The sequence below is a fragment of the Hyperoodon ampullatus genome (genome assembly GCF_949752795.1).
Source record: "Hyperoodon ampullatus genome assembly, chromosome: 14".
Lineage (NCBI taxonomy): Eukaryota > Metazoa > Chordata > Mammalia > Artiodactyla > Ziphiidae > Hyperoodon > Hyperoodon ampullatus.
Window position 1 is genome coordinate 1,005,001 of NC_136927.1, and position 6,083 is coordinate 1,011,083.

Sequence of the window (6,083 nt, forward strand, 5' to 3'; positions counted from 1 at the left end):
GCCTCGTGGGCGGCGAGGGTGGGAGTGGGCGCAGGGACGCATCCTGAGCGCCTGGCTCTCACTTAGGACTGAGGGGACCGGAAGGAAGGGGGCGCCCGAGGGGTGGCCCTGACGGGGCCCAGTGGTTCCCTGGCGCGCTCAGTCAGGAGCTGGGACGCTCTGGCCGGGGGCGGCCGGCACACAGCCTGCCTTCTTCCTGTCCCCCCTCCGCCGGGGGCACTCCCCCCAGGTGGTCCAGACGGAGCTCCTGGGCAGGGAACCGCCAGGGCCTGCAGAGTCGCGACGTGAGTAAGAGGGGGGAGCCTTGGGGCAAGAAGCTCCGCGCCGGGGAGGATGGGGCGCAGGGACCCCCTCGGGCCCTCCTCTCTTGGTCCTCTCTTCCTGCCCTTGCCGCAGGTCTTGACTTTCCCGAGATCTCCCGGCGCCTGGTGCCCCTCACCAGCCTCTGGCTCCCTTCTCTCCGGCCGCCGAGCACTCTGCGCTCCCCTCCTCGGCTTTCCTGAGCCGGGATCTTCCTCCCCAGGAAGGGAGCGGGCCACTGCCGTGTGTGGGTGTTGCAGTAATGAAAAATCAGAGCAGTTAAATCGTAAAATTTGGATTAAGAAGCTTGAATTTAATACACACGCACCACATTTATTAAAGCATTAGAATAATTGAAATTTGCTGCTGCAGCCGTCCAATCTGTTTAAATAATTCTATGGGTGTCTTGTTGTGATAAAAGATTATCTAGAATTCTATTAAAGGCGCAGGAGCCTGCTTTGTAAATCCTATTTGGGGACTTTCAATAACTATCGATAATCTCATCTGCACAGAACCCCCGCCTCTCCGCGTTATCGGAAACTTTGCAGCGTTTCCCGAGCAGCACCGGGAAGGCCAGACAGGCAGTGGACCCGGCACCTGCCGCTCGGCCCGGGGTTAGGGCGCACCTGGGGTGGGGAGCGCCGGCGCCTGGGGGTCCAGCCCTCCGGCTCTGGCCGAGGCGCGGGGCAGGGCCCCCACGGGCCGCGCCTGGCGGGCCGGCCGGGAGGCCTTTGTTCGCCGCCCGGAGCCCCCGGGCTCCAAACCACGCGCCGGGCTGCGGGGGAGCGAGCGTGGGCGCCGCCGCTAATTGCTGCTGATTTTGTTTCATTAACTTTATTTACTCTTGAACCCCTTAATTGTTTTCCATTTATTTTTAGTAATTTTATAATGCACTAATAATCCCCCTCGGTCTGCGGACGCCTCCGCCCCCGCCTCCTCCCCTCCCTCCCTCCCTCCCTCCCCGGCTCGCTCCCCCTCCCTCCGCGCGGCCTCCCGGCTCCGCGGCCGCGGGGCCGCAGGCGTGGCCGGGCGCACCGGAGCCGGGGTGAGCGGGAGCCTGGCGAGGCCGTGGCCTCCCGTGGGTCCTACCCCCGGAGTTCTGCGGAGAGGGTAGCCGGCCAGGACAAAGGCTGGACTCTGCGTCCGAGCCAGAATGGATCTGATTTGAGCTGCTCCTCCGATAGGAGGGAGCGCAGAGGCCCAGAGAGGGGAAGGGACTTGCCTAAGCTCACACAGCGTTCGGTGTCCGCTCTGGGCCGGGCCGGGGTGGGGTGGACCCGACCAGGCCCTCGCGGCTCGCGCTCCTCCCGGCTCCTCTAGCGGCCTGAGCGGGTTTGCAGAGCGCCCGAGCTCAGGGCTGGGCCGGGCAAGGACTCGACTCACCACCGCTCAGCCCCTTCCCTGGGGAGCCGGTGTCCCCGAGGCCCCCCTGCCCCCGCCCCCAGGACCCAGCCCCGTGCCTTGCCGGTTATTAGACAGCTCGAGGGACTGTCTGCGGGCCGCCTCTTTCCTGCTAATTATCACCTTATGAAAAGTGTTTCATTAAGAAACTCTGCTTTTGATTAATTATCGACAGAATGCTGACCAGAAAGAAATGAAATTAATCTCTGACCCCGTCTGGGTAACACTGGAAATTCATCACATATCCTTTTAATATTGAAACACAGCGCAGAATTTTAATAGAAAATATTGTTTTTCCAAACCTCCAGTCTTTATTAATGCCCCTGGGCAGGGAATGATATTGCTGGCAATATAGCAGTCTTTGTTCATTTTAAATTTATTAAACATAATGCACTTCATTTTCAAACATTTTACTGTTTCTTTTTAATTTCACTCAGTGTAAGTACAGAATAAAACCTTTTTAAACATTTAAGATATTGAAAACCCATATACGGACATATAATGGGAACGCTCCGGCCATCAAATAAATTTAAGTAGAAGCAATTGTAATTTTAAGCTTCCAAGTATTATCCCCTTCAGACATTAAGGCAGCACCAGTCACCATCATGTGAAAGTGTGAGGAGAAGGGGCCATGAGGCCCCCTGGCCCCCGGAAGGAGACCTGCCTGAGGGACGGCCCAGCCAAGCAGGACCCAGCAGCACCTCCAGGCCTCTGGAGCTGCAGGGCGGGCACCAAACACCGCCCCCCCCCCCCCCCCCGCCATTTCGTGGCCCAAGCAAAGTCACTCTTGGAGGTCAGAGTGCTCCTCAAGTGGTAGCCCACCTACCTCCCCTGGCCACTCCACCACGGACCCCCCCACCCCGGACTGGACACGGGGCTTTCCTGAACGGGAGGCGGTTCCTTCCTTCCCAAGTCCCTCTCCCCTCACCCACTGCAGCCAAAGTGCTTTCAGGTCTGCCCTGCTGAGGTGGGCACCCAGCAAGTTCCCCAGCCTTGGGGAGGGGGCTCCCCTGAGATCACGCCCAGCCCCCTCCTTCTGGGCCAGAGGAGCTGGGCTGAGGCTCCAACCCTCCATGCCAAACCACCCGCCTGCCCCCCCATAACTCCCGCCTGCCCACATCCCCTTTTCCCGAGGAATCCAAGCCCCGAGTTTAATGAGTCGTGAAGTGTGAGAACTTCCTGAGAGTGCGGCACCCCTGATGCCAATTCCAGATGTGTTTGCGGCGGGCGGGAGGGGCTGGGCCTCTGGCCTCGAGGACGAGCCACCCTGGTCTGTCCAAAGTGTCCAGGTTCCAGCCATCCGGGCCCTGAATTGGAAACAGGCAGCCTCTCCACTGAGAAATTATTCTTTTTATTTCTTGTAGCGCTCCTGGTACCCTATTTCACGGCGACGACGAACGGAATATTACTTTTAAAACACTATGAAATACCAGGTCCTGTCCTCCATGCTGTTTCGGGGGAATTCAGTTTTCGCTGACTGGTGAGAAGCCCCAGCGTTTCTTTTGGAGGCTGATGGGTGCCGCGTGGTAGGAAGAGGATAATTCTCAGGGACTGTCTTGGCGTCCTGGAGCCCGCTGGTGTCCAGGTCACTCAGCGGTGTCCCTTTACCACCTGCCTCCCCCCCCCCACCCGCAGGAAAGGTGTCTTGGATGGGACCGTCCAGTGCACAGCACGTTGTCCCAGGCTGCTTCTGCACGTTCATTAGCATTCTTTATTACTCAGCAGCTCGAAGCCTGGCCTAGGGAGTGACTATTTACAAGGGTGTCTCTTACCTGTGATCTGACCACCTGCAGGATGCCGCCCCCACCCCGTGAGTCCCCCAACCCCACACAGTCCTGTTTGGTGCGGATCTCCTGGAGAAGTTACTCCGACCTGCTGGAAACAAAGTTTGCCTCTCCCTTTCCTCTCCCCTCCTTCTGGTGAGTGTACCTTCGGCCAGACCTCCCAGCAGACAACTTTGTTTTCCGGTGCTCGTGGTCATGGCTGGGGAAGGCTCTGGAAGAGGGCTTCTTCTGGACAATTTTCAGCCCTCAGTTTGAGCTGAGACCACTGCCCCCTCTGGCTTCTAACCAGTGCGGTAGACGAGAACAGGCAGCTGGGAACAAGAAGAGGGCCCTGGCCCTGAGTTCTGGAGCTGCCCACCTGCCCTGGCTGTACACAACTGCCCAAGCTGCCATCCGCAGATGCTGGGAGCCACCAGCAGTGGCGAGGGTCGGGGGGAACCCAAGTGAGCCCCAGGGAGGTCTGTAGGGGCCACACTAGTCTGGGGATACTTAGGGGGTATGTGGGGTGGGGAGAGGTGAGGCCTTCCCCACGTCCATGAACAAGAAAGAAGCTGGGCTCTAGGAACCTGGAAATCACATCAGATTCCCCACTGCTCCCCCCTCACAGTCTTCTGTCTCCCAGGCTGTTGCCCAGGGCCGCTCTTGGAAGAGGGGAAGGGAGGTGCTGGTGTGACTGCAAAGGCCCAGCTTAGCTTTCTGATGCCACACCCAGGGGCTGGCCTCCGTCTCACCAGGGCAGAGTCCAGGAAAGAACCGCTAGTGAGAGGGGTTTTTTTTTTTCTTCTCTGATTCACTTAAACTAAAAACAAACAAGTAAAACAAAACAGGGGCTCTGGTGGGAGGTGCCCAGGCTCCACCCCACGTCCAGGCAGCCCTGGGGACCTGCTTGGCCTTCTGCAGGCGTTGAACTGCAGTAGAGGGTCTCCACGCAGGACCACACCTCGGATTTTGATTTTCGTGGATTTGGGATCCAAGGCCTCCCGGCTTCTGAACCAGGAAACCCTCTCTCCAGGATCTCCACCTGGGCCCACACCATGCAAAACCCTCTCACCGTGGAGTTTCCTGTAAACAACTGCTCACTAGAGTTAAGACTCTCAAAAAAAAAAAAAAAAAGATAAAGCGATTTAAAGATAATTAATTGCATTAAACTATTGACTAACTACCTTGCTCAATAGTAATTCATTTAGAGAATATTAAAATCGGAGGAACAATAATAAAATTGACGCCAATTCCCACAGGGAGGGAGATGGCCAGCAAATTGGATACTTTTCTTAATCTGGCGTAAATAATAACATGTCCGCTCCCCTTCTCTCTCAGGCCAATTCCCCTATCATTTATTCCAGACTCTAAAGCCGGGTTTCATAATTGATATCAGTTACTCAGTGAGTGCTTTTCCATTTGTTCTTGTTATCCATGATAATTGCAGAGTTCAGCCTCTTTCCGCTGAGTTGAGATTCGGGCTCCATGGTTGAGGCCTGCCTGTTTTCTCCAGCTCAGCGCCCGCAGCAGGGCTGGAAGGTGGGGGGCTCTGGCTGCCCCCGGGATGGCGTTTTCTCCTTCATGACAGTTTGTCACAGGTCTCCAGCCCGTCCTGGGACGGCGGTTCGGGCACCTGATGGCAGTGTCTGGACAGTGCCTGGGCCTTCCTCTGACCACCCAGAGCCGGGCCGCCATCCGCTATCCGAGAAGACTCATTCAGCGGCAAACCCAGGGTTGAGAGTCACAGCGACAATCCATTTTTGTTTGAAAATTGGTGGGTGGAAGTGATGAACCCCAGACAACACCTGGGAAAAAAATCCTGTGGAGCCAGGAGGAAAATTTGGGAGTTAGAGGGAAGGGGGGCTGAGGAGGGATGCTTGACTGAGGGGGGCCTGGTGGGGGGAGGGGGGACATATCGGCTCTCAACCCACCTCTTAAACCTCTAGGCCTGGGCACTGGAGGGACACAGACCCCGGCCGGAGCCCTGACAGCCGGTCTGGTCCCTGAGATGACTATTTCGTTATTTATTCACTTATTTATTCATTTATAAGGTGTTTACTTAGCTCCGTGCAGCTGTAACATCTCATTTACAGCGTGGCCTCCGGGCATAGAAACAATTGGCAACAAAAGAGTAACTCCGGAGAATTAGAGGAAAACACACACACACACAACAACAACACGAGATGGGGGTGGGGTGGACAGTGCGAGCGAGGAGCCGAGCAGACCGCTGGACAGACGGGTGGACCCGGGGAAGACCCCGAGAGATCCCCGGGCAAGGGGGGCAGCCGGTGCCGTGCTGAGGGTGGGGCTCGCAGGGGGGGCGTCGTTGGGGGCCCACCCGGGACTGTTTGCGCCCCGGGGTTGCGCACTCGTGCGGGGTGGGCCGGCCGGCCGAGCCTGGGGGCGTCTTTGGAGAGGATGGGACCTGGAGGCGGCGGTGGCCAAGTGGGATCGGACCGCCAGCTGTCCCCGGCCTCCGACACGGCGGTCGCAGAGGGCACTCAGTCCTGCTTCACTGTCCCTGGCGGGGCTCCGGCCCGACCTCTCCCAGCCGGTTCCCAGGAGGCCCTTCGCGTCCCGCGTGCCGGCGTGGAGGTCGATGTGGCGCAGACCTCGGAC